This window comes from Macaca fascicularis, chromosome 15, assembly GCF_037993035.2.
Source record: "Macaca fascicularis isolate 582-1 chromosome 15, T2T-MFA8v1.1".
NCBI lineage: Eukaryota > Metazoa > Chordata > Mammalia > Primates > Cercopithecidae > Macaca > Macaca fascicularis.
The window spans coordinates 116,209,607-116,225,039 of NC_088389.1; the positions used below are offsets into that span (position 1 = coordinate 116,209,607).

A 15,433-nucleotide genomic window follows, 5' to 3' on the forward strand; every position below is an offset into this window, starting at 1 on the left:
AAGAGGGACTCAAAAATATAAAGTATATTTTCTTGGGTATTCTTACAAATATGTTTTCCACATGAACTTTAAAATCATCTTACCTAATTTCTAAATGATATACTAGGTTTCTAGATTGAACTGAATTAAATTCATGTTAATTATAGAAAGGCTGACAACTTTTATTGAGATCTGGTTTGACATGTCTTAAATTCTAACTTAAGGATAGAGTCATTTTCTTTTCCTGGTACAGAATAATTTTATAAAACTTACCTGTGAGTATTTTTATAGGATTCTTTTTTCCCTTTCCATTTCTGATTCGTTATTCCCACAATGAAGCACTATTCATTTATTTTTTATATTTATCTTAATATTCACGTTATCAAATAAACTAATTTTAACAGGTTTTTAGTTGTCTCATGAATTTTCTAGTAATATAATTAAAATATTTTATCTCCTCTTCTAGTATTTGTATCATTTATTTCATTTTCTACTCTTACTACATTTAGATAAATTAAACCTCAAAAAAATTATGCTGAATATAGCGGTAAGAACAAACAATTCTTTTTCATGACTTGAACCAAAATGTTTTCCATTCCATGAAATATTTGCCCCTTTTTTGCAAATCAACTTTGTCATGTTTAAGTAATAAAAATAGCTAACAATGAATAATTTCTGTATGTGAGACACTGCTCTAATGGTTTTTACCTGTATTAAGTAGTTAAATCCTCACAACCACTTTTAGATGGTAAATGCTATTATTAGTCCCATAACTTGAGTAGTTTCACTATAATTTTTATTATACTTCAGAGTTTTAATTACTTTACCAAATGCCTTTTCAACATCTAATAATAGAATCAAATGGCTTTTCTCCTTTAAACTGTTGATTCAATAAATTATGTTGGTAGGCTTCCTATTGTTGAACTATCTTTGCGTTCTAAGAAAATGCTACTCTTTTAACACTATGTGACTAAGTTAACTAATATTTAGAATTTTTCCATCTAAATTCTTAAGATGATCTTTCTTATTTCAATTTACTTTTACCAAGTATGGTAAAGGTTATACGAGCTTCAGAAAACTAACTTTTAAAACTTCCGAAGAATAAATAATAAAAGCACCATCTATTTTTTAAAGGATAAATATAATTCAGCTGGAATTCCATGTCAATATGGTGACTTATTAATAAACATACTTTTTAAAATTTCCTTTCAACAGCTATAGCCTCTTAAGAATCTCCCTTTTTGCTAATCGCTTTTGGTATTTCTCACGCTCTCTCTCTTTCTCTCTCTCTCTCTCCCCTGATGTCCCTAAGTTTTTGGTTTTTTTATCACGTTGTATCATTTCTTAGAATTCAGTCCACTTTTTTTAAAGTGTATTTCCAGGATACAACTAACTTTTAATTCTAATTTGGATGAGTTGCCTTCTAGGAAATCTCGGATTTCATCCTGTTACTTCTTTTCACTGGACTCCCAGATTAGTACCACTTTTTCTTGTATCTCTCACCTCCGTCTCGGGTTTCAAATGGGATCCTAGTGAATCAAAAAATCAAACTTGTTGATTATATTATTCAAATTCTCTATAGCCTTACTTATTTTTGTCTTCTTGATATGTCAAATTCTGAAAGAAGTACTTTAAATTCTCATAAATGTTTTCTAATCAAGCTGTATTTCCTGGAACTTTTTGTCCTGCTTATGTAGGTGCCATGTGGCTAGGGTTGTCGTGCTGTGTAAAGGTTTACAGCATCTTCAAGGACTGCAACTTGCAAATACAAATTATCTGCCTTTATGCAAATCAGTATTTTTGACCTTGACATTTTAGTCTGACATTATTATTTATTTATTTTCCAAGATGGAGTCTCGCTCTGTTGCCCAGGCTGGAGTGCAATGGTGCAATCTCGGCTCACTGCAACTTCCACCTCCCGGGTTCAAGTGATTCTCCTGCCTCAGCCTTCCGCATGCCACCGTGCCCAGCTAATTTTTGTATTTTTGGGTGGAGACGGGGTTTCACCGCGTTGCCATGGCTGGTCTCAAACTCCTGACCTCAGGTGATCTGCCTGCCTCAGCCTCCCAGAGTCCTGAGATTACAGGTGTGAGCCACTGCACCCGGCTGACTGACACGAATATTAACCACTTTTGCTTTATTTTAATTTCATTTGCCTATTTTATCTTTGCCCATTCATTTTCAACCTTGTCACTGAATACACACACACACACACACACACACACACACACACACACGGTGGGGAGCAGAGGAGAGAGGGAGAGAGACAGAAGAACAGAGGGATAGAGGGAGAGAGAAATAGAGAAAGAGAGACCACACTAAACTGTGTTACTTTTAATATCTGACCTTTTGAGGGTACTTCACAGTTTATTCATAGTTGATGATGATGGATATACATTTCACTGTATTCCCTACATCTTATTTTCTACTTCTGATATCAACAAATGCTTTTTTTTTCTTACCATTTTATTTTTATTGGTTTGGTTACATTGCTCCACATTTTCTTTTCTTCCTTAATCTGGAAGCTTTCTATCACGCTTTTCAGTTCTACTTTTCCACCTTCATAGTCATGATTGATATTTTTCTAACACTATATTAAATAACTAAGCCATCCCACTGAGACAAGTTAATTTTCACTTCTCCTATATTACCCCCCTTAGAATATTTTTGGTTAATGCATTTTATAAGTTCCAATACTTCTACCTTGAGACCTTTTACTCATGTTGTTCAGAGAGAGATCAGATAGCATATCTCTGAATTACTGTTTTTGAGACAGATCTTCACTCTGTATATTTTCTCAATTCTTATAAACACTGACATGCAGTTTGCTGGCAGTGACAAACAATTTACAGATTCTTCAAAAGACATTTGGATGTCCACTGGCTTCCAGTGCCACAGACGAGCAGTCCAACACTAGTTTAATTTTTTAAATATGCAGAAAAATACAGTGATTAAGAGCATGCAATCCACAACCAAACTTCCTGGGTTTGAATTCCAGCTTCACCACATACCAGACGCATGATCCTGGCCAGACTATTAACCACTCTATGCCCCCATTTTCTTTTCTGTAAAATGAGGGTGACAACCTCACTGGGTTGTTTGTTGTGTGGATCACATGTGTTAGCACTTGGAACAAGGTCTGGCATGTGGCAAATAATCAATGAATGTTAGCTGCTGGTATTATTATTATCATTATTTCCTTTTAAGTAACCTATTCTTTTAAAGTGGAAGCATGTTAAAATTTTCTCTTTATACTTGAAACTCAGAAGTGTCACTGGTACATATAAAATAAGTCTGCCTTCCTGATCCCTTCCTGGGACGCAGCGAGCAGTGCACTTCAATCTGAAGTTTTGACTCCTTCCACCCACATAAAACTCACCGTAACACAAAACTCATTATAATAGTTTCAATAGTGACCACAGGAGACAGAGGAGGGGCTTCAAGATGGCTGACTAGAGGCATCCGGCACTTACCTCCTCCACCAAGCAGCAGCAAAACAGTGAGTAGATAATCACACTTGAAATAGATCATCTAAGACAGAACACTGAAACTCAACCGAAAACTAACCAGAACACCTAACACAAGGTAGGAGAGGGAAGGCGGGCAGGCTACTTGGCCGGGAGCCAGGGAGGCTTCCCAGTACAGGAAAAGGGTAAGTGAGATTCTCAGTGGTCCACATCCATACTACAGACTCCTCCAGTCCTAGCCAGGGGGCAGCCCCTCCATCCTCACAGGTCCTGAGACTAACACAGGGAGCTGCCTTGAGACTGCACGAAGGCATTGCTCCAGAGAGTGAGTTCACATGGGGTGTGACCTAAGCAGCAGCAGTACTGGCACAGTTTTGAGAACCCAACCCCCACTCAACTGCATCCTGCCCCCTGCCTCCCCAACCCACAGCCACCAATGCCACAGGCTGCTGCCACTGAAACCTAAGCAAAAGTCACTGGCAGAGACCCCACCTCCCAGCAGCAAGCTGTCATGCATTTGCAGGTGCCCAGAGGACAGGCTCCTCTACCCGCAGCCACCACCACTGCTGACCACTGCCACTGGGGCCAAAGCACAAGCCCCTGGCAGCAACTCCATTGCCCTTGGCAGTGTGGTCACCCTACATTAACACACGCCCTGCAAACAGGCTCCCGGGTCCCCAGCTGTCGCCTGGGGCTGAGGCATACACTCCCCAAACTGCCACTGATAGCAGCTTAGCAATCCCTAGCAGCAGGGCTGGGGTACATTTGCAAGCTCCCTGAGGGCAGCCTTCCCCAACCCACCAGCTCTGCTGCTGCCCCCACTTAAACACTCTAAGGGGAGTCTAGGGATCACCCCAGCCATCCTCGTTACAGCCAGAGCCCCTATAAATCACGTGAGGGGTTTGAGGACAGGCCTGCCTGGCCTGGCTTCCCCACCATCCCCAACACCAGAGCATACCTGGGAGCCTAGGGATCGCTCAGCCATGTCACCCATTGCTGGCACCTGAGCATTCCTCCCAGGGGTCTGAGGATGGGCCACCTCGCCTGCCACTACCTCTGCAGCTGGCACACCCTCACACACCACCTGCGGGTCTGGGGACTGGACCACCCAGCCTGTCACAGCCACCACCGACACTAGCACACACCGCTTAGGAAGCAGAGGGTGTCCCACCAATGGTCCTGCCATTGCTCATGCTATGCCTTCTGCTCAGGAGCCAAAGGACCCACCCACCTATCTGGCCCAAAGCTGCACTGCCAGCATCTGAGAAGGCTGCATGGGGGCCCAAGAACTGGCCCACTTAGACCCACTAACACCAGTCATGGTGGGTCCTAAGGACAGGAATCTGGCCTGCTGTTGCCACGCCTGGTGCTCAAGGAATGGCCGACCTGGCACCCTCATTCCCAGCAAAATTTCACCGCAGCTGCCATCAACCACCACCCCCTAAGCCACTGAAGCAATTACAGAAACCACTGACACTGTTTACAACCAAAGACATCATACAGGATGTACATTACTGCATCCACCCAGAATCAAAGCCACAGTGCCCTACCCAGCCAATATCATAGACAGGCCTTCAGAAAAAAGTCCTCCCCATGAAAGTAAATTTAAAAAATTGGAAGATGCGACTGTTATACCAGACGTGCCAATAATAACATAAGGACACAAGAAACACGAAAAAAAAAAAAAAAACAAAAAAACAAGAAAATATGACACCTCCAAAGCAACCAATAATTCTCCAGCAACAGATTCCAATGAGACAGAAATACATGAAATGCTGGAAAAATAATTCAAAATAATGACATCAAAGAAGCTCAGTGAGATACAAGAGAACACAGATAAATAATACAAAGAAATCAGAAAAACAATTCAGAAGGTAAGTGAGAAGTTTAACAAAATAGGTATCATTTTTTTTTAAAGCCAAACAAACACAGGAACTGAAGAATATTCACTGAATGACAGAAAAAATATATATTAGAGATCTTTGACAATAGACTAAAGCAGAGGACAGAATTTCAGAACTTAAAGACAGGTGTTTTCAAATAACCCAGTCAGACACAAATAAAGAAAAAAGGCATAAAGAAGAATGAACAAAGCCTGCATGACATATGGCACACCATAAAGCAAACACATATTCAATTTTTTGGTGTTCCAGGAAGCAAAGAGAAGATGTGAGAGAAAGTAAACCTATTTAACAAAATAAATAGCTGAGAGGCAGAACAAGGTGGCCAAATAGAAGCCTCCAGTGATTACCGCCCCCAACTCCATGCCCCACAATAGGAACACCGAATTGAACAACTATCCATGCAAGAAAGCACCTTTTTAAGAACCAAAAATCAGGTGAGCGATCATACCAAGGAAGTGCACTGAAGAGGGCAGGAAAGACAATCTGGAATTGCTCACACCACCCCCACAGTCCAGCAGCAGTGGCCACACGCAGCAGAGAATCTGTGTGCTTCAGGGAGAGAACATGCAGTGACTGTGGGACTTTGCATTGGAACTCAGTGCTGCCTATGTCACAGCAGAAAGCAACACCAGGCAGAACTCAGCCAGTGTCCACGAAGGGAGTATTCAGACTGACCTAGCCAGATGGGAAATGCCCATCCCAGCTGTCAGAACCTGAGTTCTGGTTAGCCTCACCACCGCAGGCTAAGGCACTCTGGCGTCCTAAATAAATTTGAAAGGCAGTCTAGGTCACAAGGGTTGAAATTCTGGACAAGTCCTGGTGCTGTGCTGGGCTCTGAGCCAGTGAATGTGGGATGCATGCGGCCCAGTGGGACACCAACCAGAGCAGCCAAGGGAGTACTCATACCACCCTTCCCCCAACCCCAGGAAGCACAGCTCCTAGTTCCAGGAGAGGCTCCTTTCCACTTGAGAGCAGAGAGAGGAGAACAAAAAGGTCTTTGTCTTATAACTTGGATACCAACTCAGTCACAGTAAAACTGGGTACCAGGCAGAGTCCTGAGGCCACCATGACAGGCCCTAGGCCCCAGCTGACATTTCTAAACACACCCTGGGCCAGAAGGGAACCCACTGCCTTGAAAGGAAGAGGCCAGTCCTGGCAGGATTCATTATCTGCTGGCTAAAGAGCCCTTGGGCCTTGAATAAACATCAGTGGTACCCAGGCAGTTCTCACTGCAAGACTTGGGTGAGACCCAGAGCCATGCTGGCTTCAGGGGGTGGCCACAGGGAGGTACTACTTTTGCTCAAGGAAAGGAGAGAGAACAGTAAAGGGGACTTTGTCTTGCAGCTTGGTCACCAGCTTGACAACAGTTCCAAGAAGGCTCCTCGGGTCCACGATTTCAGGTCTTGGCTTCTGGACAGCATTTCTGGACCTGTCCTGGGCCACAGAGGAGCTTGCTACCCTGAAGGGAGAGACCCAGGCCTGACAGCATTCACCACAAACTGACTGAAGAGACCTTGTGCTTTGAGGGAACGTCAGCAGGAGCCAGGCAGTGGTCAACGCAGGCCTGGGATGGTGACGGATATGGGAAAAGACTTCTACATGAAGAAAAGAGACAGAAGAGTGGGAAGAACTTTGTCTTGCAGTTTGGATGCCAGCTTAGCTGCAGTAGAATAGAACACCAAGTAGATTCCTAACATTCCCAACTCTAGGCCCCGACTCCTGTATAGCATTCTGGAACCTGCCCTGGGCTGGGGGAAGTTCATTGCCCTGAAGGGTAGGACACAAGTCTGGCTATAAAGCCCTTGGGCCTTGAGTGAACACATCAGCAGTAGCTAGGCAGTGGTTGCCGCGGGCCTTGGGCAGAACCCAGTGCTATGCTGGCTTTGCATCTGACCTAGTATAGTACCAGTGGTGGCGGCCACAGGGTTGCTGGTATCATCTCTCGTCCAGCTCCAGGCAGCTCAGCACAAAGAGACAGACTGTGTGTTTGGGAGAAAGTAAGTGAAGAGAACAAGAGCCTCTGCCTGATAATCCAAGAAATTCTCTTGTACCTCACTGAAGGCCACAAAGGTGGTATCTCTACAAGTCTGCAAGGGTCACAGTGTTACCAGGCTTGGATCCCCCTAGTGCAGATATGGCTGCAGTGACCAAAGATTTAGACCACAACATGCAATTCCCTTTGAATATTTGGAAACCCTTCCCAAGAAAGATGGGTACAAATAAGCCCAGGCTCTGAAGACTACAATAAATACCTAGCTTTTCAATGCCCAAACACCAACGAACATCTGCAAGCATCAGGACCATCCAGGAAAACATGACCTCACCAAATGAACTAAGGCACCAGGGACCAATCCTGGAGAAACAGAGATATGTGATCTTTCAGACAGAGAATTCAAAATAGATGTTTTGAGGAAGCTCAGTGAAATTGAAGATAACACAGAGAAGGAATTCAGAATCCCATGAGATGCATTTAACCAAGAGATTGAAATAATTTTTTAAAATCAAGCAGAAATTATGGAACTGAAAAATTCAACTGACATACTGAAGAATGCATTATACATTATAGTCTCCCAGCAGCAGAACTGATCAAGTAGAAGAAAGAATTAGTGAACCTGAAGACAGGCTATTTGCAAATACACAGAGAAGACAAAAGAAAAAAAAAAGAATAAAATGAAGTATGCCTAAAATATCTAGGCATACTTCAGTTTCCTCAAAAGGACAAATTTAAGAGTTATTGGCCTTAAAGAGGAGGTAGAGAAAGAGATAAGGTAAAAAGTTTATTCAGGCTGGGCTCAGTGACTCAAGCCTGTAATCCCAGCACTTTGGGAGGCCGAGACGGGTGGATCACGAGGTCAGGAGATCAAGACCATCCTGGCTAACCTGGTGAAACCCCATCTCTACTAAAAAAATACAAAAAACTAGCCAGGTGAGATGGCGGGCGCCTGTAGTCCCAGCTACTCGGGAGGCTGAGGCAGGAGAATGGCGTAAACCCAGGAGGCGCAGCTTGCAGTGAGCTGAGATCCGGCCACTGCACTCCAGCCTAGGCCACAGAGCAAGACTCCGTCTTAAAAAAAAAAAAAAAAGGTTTATTCAAAGGGATAATACCAGAGAACTTTCCAAACCTAGAGAAAGATATCAACATTCAAGTACAAGAAGGCTATAGAACACCACGCAGATTTAACTCCGAGACTACTTCCAGCCATTTAATAATCAAACTACTAAAGGTCAAGGATTAAAAAAAGGATCCTAAAAGCAGCAAGACAAAAGAAACAAATAACATGCAAAGGAACTCCAATATATCTGGTAGCAGACTTCTCAGTATAAACCTTACAGGTCAGGAGAAAGTGGCATGCCACATTTAAAGCACTGAAGGAAAAAAAGCTTTGATCCTAGAATGGTAAGCACATCCATTGAAAATGTCGTTCAAACATGAAGGAGAAATAAAGACTTCCGCAGACAAATAAAAGCTGAGGGAATTCATCAACATCAGACCTGTCCTACAGGAGATGCTAAAGTGAGTTCTTCATTCTGAAAGAAAAGGACATTAATGAGCAATAAGCAATCATCAGAAAATACAAAATTCAATGGTAATAATAACTACACAGAATAATATAATACTGTAATTGTGGTGAGTAAACTACTCATATGTTGAGTAGAAATACAAAAAGATGAACCTATCAAAAATAATAATACAACTTTTCAAGACATAGAATAATAAGATATAAATAGAAACAACAAAACGTCAAAAAGTGAGGGGGAAGAAGTTAAAGGTATAGAGCCTTTATTAGTTTCATTTTTGTTTGTTAATTTGTTCGTTTTTGCAATCCATGTTAAGTTGTCATCAGTTTAAAATAATGAGTTACAAGATGTTATCTGCAAGCCTCACAGTAATCTCAAAAAACCTACGATATACAAAAAATCAAAACAGAAATTTAAAAATATCACCTGAGAAAATCACCTTCACAAAAGGGAAGATAGGAAAGAAAGAGGGAAAGAAGAGAGGACTACAAAACAATTAGGAAACAACAAAATGGCAGGAGTAAGTCCTTACCTATCAATAACAATGAATGTAACTTGACCAAACTCTCCCATCAAAGGAAACAATCGATTAACAGGGTAAAGAAACAACCTGTCAAATGGGAGAAAATATTTACAAACTATTTATCCGACAAGGGATTAGTATCCAAAATATACAAGGAACTCAAAAAACTCAATAGTAAAAAAAAAAAAATCATAACAATCTCATTAAAAAGTACGCAAAGGACATAGACTTTTCTCAAAAGAAGATATACAAATGGCCAACAGGCATATGAAAAAAATGTTCTACATCACCAATCATCAGGGAAATGCAAATCAAACTACAATGAGATACCATCTTACCCCAGTTAAAATGGCTATTATTAAAAAGAGGGAAAAAAAGTAACAGATGCTAGTGAGGATGTGGAGAAAAGAGAACTCTTCCACACTGTTGGGAACATAAATTAGTGTAGTCACTATGTAAAACAGTACAGAAATTCCTCAAAAAGCTAAAAATAAAATAACATAAGGTCCAGCAATCCCACTACTGGGTATTTATCCAAAGTAAAGGAAATCAGTATACTGAAGGGATACCTACACCCAGCCCATGTTTACTGTAGCACTATTCACAATAGCAAAGACATGAATCAACCTCAGCATCCATCAATGGATGAATGAATATAGAAAATGATATATATACACAATGAAATACTACGTGGCCATAAAAAATGAAATCATGTCCTTTGCAGCAACATGGATGGAACTGGAAGTCATTATGTCAAGTGAAATAAGCCAGGCATAGAAAGACAAATCTTCACGTTCTCACTCATGTGTGGGAGGTAAAAAAGTTGATCTCATGGAAGTAGAAAGTAAAATAATAGATACAAAAACTGAGAAGGGTGTGGGGCAGGGATGGGGGGATGAAGACAGGTTGGTTAATGAGTGCAAGCATATAGTTCAAGAAAAGAATTAAGTTGTAATGTTCGATAGCAGAGCCGGTGACGATCAGAAACAATATATTGTATGAGAGGACTTAAAATATTCCTAACATAGAGAAATGATAAATTATCAAGGTGATGGATATCCTAAATACCCCGACTTGATTGTTACACATTCTATACATGTAACAAAATATCACACATACCCCATAGATATGTGCAAATATTATGTATCAATTTTTAAAAGTTAACTATATAAAGAAGTGAAAGGTTCAAGTTGAAGTCAAAGGGCACTTTAGATTTGTCTCATGTGTTCTAATGTTATAAAAAACAATTATTCTTATATTACATTTAAAACAATGTATTCTTATATCACATTTAAAGCGATCATATGAAATTTTGGTCACAGTGAAGTTAGCTATATTTGGATATTCTGACTGTAACAGAAACCATTTGGACAAAGTAAGTTGCCCCAGCAAGAATCAATCAAATGAAACAAACTCAGACTAAATAAACCAGTCTATTCAACCTGATACAGTAATACAAAGCCTATATCTGAACAAGATTTATTCATTAGCCAAAGGATAAACCTTCATATACATGAAACAAGTGTGCTTAAAATTGTCCATTTTTTGCCTCAAATATAGATAATCAAAATATTAAATTGCCAGAGTAACATCCAATGGCACTAGCCCCTAATAATATCCAAGTAAAGGCCAAATTTTTATTGAGGACATGGTCAATATTATGTGCAAATACAAAGAAAGATGAGGTGTTTTAGGTCCTAATCATTAATGTACTATAAATCACAGATTTGTAAAATGTTGGAGTTGATGTTAACACCCTCATTTAACAGATGAGGAGAACAAGGAAAGTTTAAAGTGGAGCTCTAATCAACCTGAAGGCACTTATCGTAAGCTGCATGTTATCTGCACTCAGTGACTCTATGTAGAAAAAAATACATGCTTCTAACATATCTAGCATTACAGCTGCAATTTCAGATTCAGATTCAGGTGGCTGCCATTATCCTCCAGTCTCAGAATTTGGTTTTTCATCCCAACCAAAGAAGAAATAAATAAACTCAATTAGTAGCACAAACAAAACCACACATGGCCCAGGCCTTCAGCATTACTAGAAGTCAGAATATAACAAACTTTAAATTGTTTATAAATAGTAAAATGAGCGAAGATATAGAGGGCAGATGGAACAATAAAATCGGGGTTGAAATCCTTAAAGTAGATTTTAGAACAAAAAATATTTAATGAGAAAAAGGAGGAACTTTATAATGACAAAGTCACAATTCATAATGAAAATATAATACTTAATATCAATGCATCCGATAAGATCAACCTCCTACATAAAGCAGAAACTACAGGAGATACAAAGAGAAATTGACAGTGACATACTATTGATAATAGTCTTCAAAGCACCACTCTCAGAAAAAGACGGATCAATTGAACAAGAAAACAAAACATAGAAAACCCAATAACATAATCAATATGGCAATTTTTACATCTAAATGTCAAATGTCTCATCCTGATACAGACGAAAAATATATCTTCTTATGTGAAGATATATTCTTTATATCTTCTTCTCAATAGCACGATACATTCATAAAAATTGATAATATATATGACAACATATTATCAGCAAATTTTAAGCAAAGATAAGTTCTTTGCTTGGAATTTGATGATGATATATTAAGATATAAGATATAAAGAATATATCTTCTCAATAGCACAATACATTCATAAAAACTGATACTGTATTACATCACAAGGAAAACAACAGCAAATTTCACAAAATAGAAATATTACAAACTCTCTGATCACAGTGTACTAAGACTAGAAATTACAAACAAAATGAAAAAACAAATAGGGAGGGAACCCATGCAGGAGGATGGAAACAAGACTGATTTGGGATATCAGACCCTCAATAAGGTGGAGGAAGGCATCTGTCCAAATAGACAATACGGAGACTGTTACGTAAACTGCAATTGATCTCATAAGTTACATGGATAATGGGGCCCAAAATTATCTATCTTGGAGAAGAAAGTTGTAAATATGGAAAGAAAACAAGAATAAAGCCTGTGTTATTTGCTTGAAAGTTAAGGTATAAGTATAACCTCATGGCGTGTATGTGTGTTTGTGTGATTATATACACACAAATATAAACATGTACATTCAAATATGGAAACCACTACAAATGTGAATTTCTGTTTAAATATTATGTAGGTACTAAATATACTCTCTAATTGTTCATTGAGATAGTTTGGTAATAACCCAATAGCAATGTGTATACCACGTGTACAGATCTTGGTTTTCAAGAGAATTTCTTTTTTTTTTTTTTTCTGAGACAGAGTTTCACTCTTGTTGCCCAGGCTGGAGTGCAGTGGCGCGATCTCGGCTCACTGCAACCTTTACCTACTGGGTTCAAGCGATTCTCCTGCCTCAGCCTCCCTAGTAGCTGGGATTACAGGCGCCCGCCACCATGTCCAGCTAATTTTTGTATTTTTAGTAGAGATGGGGTTTCACCATGTGACCAGGCTAGTCTTGAACTCCTGACCTGGTGATTCGCCCACCTTGGCCTCCCAAAGTGCTGGGATTACAGGCGTGAGCCACTGCGCCCAGCCAGATCTTAGGTTTTAAACACCATTCACTACTAAAGCAAAACGGCACTCTTGGGAGAAATGGCAGATTTCATTCAGGGGCAGGGAAAAGCAAGATAGGCCTTAAGCATCTTGTTGTGCCAAAAAGCAAGGGCACCCATAAGGAAAGATAGGGATATCTCAAAAGGGCACACACACCAGCATGAATGGTATCCCACTGGCCAAACCATGGACAATTTGAATATCAAAATAAATAATGATAGCAGCAAATTATAACTCCAGTCAAATAGGAAACCAAGTCTATACTGATATGAATAAATTAAAATCTTGAGAAGGAACAAGATATTTAGATAGTCTCAAAGTACCTCAATGTAAAATACTAATTACAAAGAGAAAAAGGAAATGTAGGAAAGTCACACAGCTAAATAATATTAAACTGTAAAGAGCACCCCAAAAGGTAAAAATGTATGAGGAACATTTGTCAGGGGGACTAATCCATTCTAGGGAGGCAGAGAAGTCTTGAATTAACTAACACGGGCAAAGGGTTGAGAATGTTACAGGCTAGACTTCAAAATTCTACTTTATTGCCTGGTTCCAAACATGTTCAATTTATTTAAGAAGGCAGTTGAAAATCCTCAAATATCTGAGAAAAACAAAGATGGAGAGAAAGTGAAAGAGAAGCTTGGTACTAAAATGCAAGACTGCCATCTAGTGGTAATTTCAGCAAATCCCTTCCAAGTAATGGGGGGTAAGACGGGGGTGATGGATTGAAACAGATAGCACTACTATTTATTGACATACATTCTCAAATTCAGTATTTCAAAGGCGGTATTCTCTTTACAATTAAAAATACAGTACAAAACATAAATATTTTTAAACTGCTTAACTTTAGGATCATTCACTTACGAGAAACACTAAGTATTCAATAGAATCACTTTTCAAAAGCTCAAAGAAAAGGGCAACTTGAAAGAGAAGCAACTGCCAGCCTGTTCCTTTCTGGAGACACTGCCAAAGAACAAGACCTCTATTGGGCACATTTTCTAGAATCCAACACTCAAATAGTCCCCCAATCAGAACGCCCCAATAAAAAAAAAATTTTTTACAGACAATAAGCTACTCTCCTAATTGATACTACTTCCTCATTTCAATCACGTATGACAATTAAACAAATACTTCCAGATGAAGACGTTTCCACTGCACATACTTTCTTTGGTCACAGCCCCCACCCTTACAATGAATTATTGCTAGTTATAATTGCTTACAATGTTAAATTACAGTTTACCAAAATATTTTGGTCCCTTTCTTTTAATTCTGTTAATGTTAAGACAAACCAAGATTTGCTTTATGTTGTACTGACCTAACAAATCTAAAGATAAGTTTAATAAAATATTACATCTACCTAAACAGCTCCATAGCTTCTACTATCTTCCTAAATACTTATGAATACATGGAAATAAAAAGAAAACTCACAATAGACAACTTCTCAGAATCTGGAAGGAATCTCTATTAAACTTAAGGCAGATGGAGCAAGACTGAAAAATCCAATGCAGAATATGCCTCGTGATCTGTATCTTGAGGTTTAGGGGCTTTTTAAATTTTTTTTTTTTTTTTTTTTTTTTTGCATTTTACATTTTGGATTCCACAGCTAAAATAAGTGTCACACTAAATAAAAAATAAACAATAAAGAAGCACAAAAACAGAAAGCATAAACACCCACACCTCAACCATAAGAATTTTAAATAGGTCAAACTTGTCTATTAAAAGACAAATGGTCAAACAACAAAATTCAACCTCTTATTTATGGAAAAAAAGGCAAATATACATCAAGCAAATTCAAACCAATATAAAAACAAAATTCAAGGCAAAAAATGCTGAATGAGATAAATGTGATAATTTTCTACTATTAAAGGGATATGCAAAAGGAACATGGAAAACTTACAAAATTCTATGTGCCAAGTAACCCCACATTAAAATAGAAAAAAATATTTTTTAAATGAAGGCTTGACAGAAACACAACATAACTGAGACTGTTAAGTATTTTTAAGTCTTAGGCAGATAGAAAAGACAAAAAATAAGCATATAGAAAGTTGAATAGATATATAATAAAAAATATGAAATAATATATTTTTCGGGGACAGAGTCTCACTATGTCACCCAGGCTGGAGTGCAATGGCACAATCTCAGCTCACTGGAACCTCCACCTCCCGGGTTCAAGCAATTCCCCTGCCTCAGCCTCCTGAGTAGCTGGGATTACAAGGTACGCGCCACCAAGCCCGGCTAATATTTTGTATTTTTAGTAGAGATGGGGTTTCACCATGTTGGTCAGGCTGATCTCGAACTCCTGACTTTGTGATCCACCCACCTCAGCCTCCCAAAGTGCTGGGATTACAGGCATAAGCCACCGTGCCCAGCCAAATATGAAATAATAAGAAATCTCTCTATACATACTGGTCTCTACCCCCCAGTTCCTGGCACAGAGCTCCTAAAACCCTTGTCAGTTCCTAAGCAATGCAGGTGCCA

At 39.3% G+C, this 15,433-nt stretch overlaps 1 protein-coding gene across 1 annotated transcript in view; it reads right to left on the reverse strand.

The window, feature by feature from the left end:
* AGTPBP1 (ATP/GTP binding carboxypeptidase 1) overlaps positions 1–15,433 on the reverse strand; it is a 198,792-nt gene that overhangs the window by 55,497 nt on the left and 127,862 nt on the right.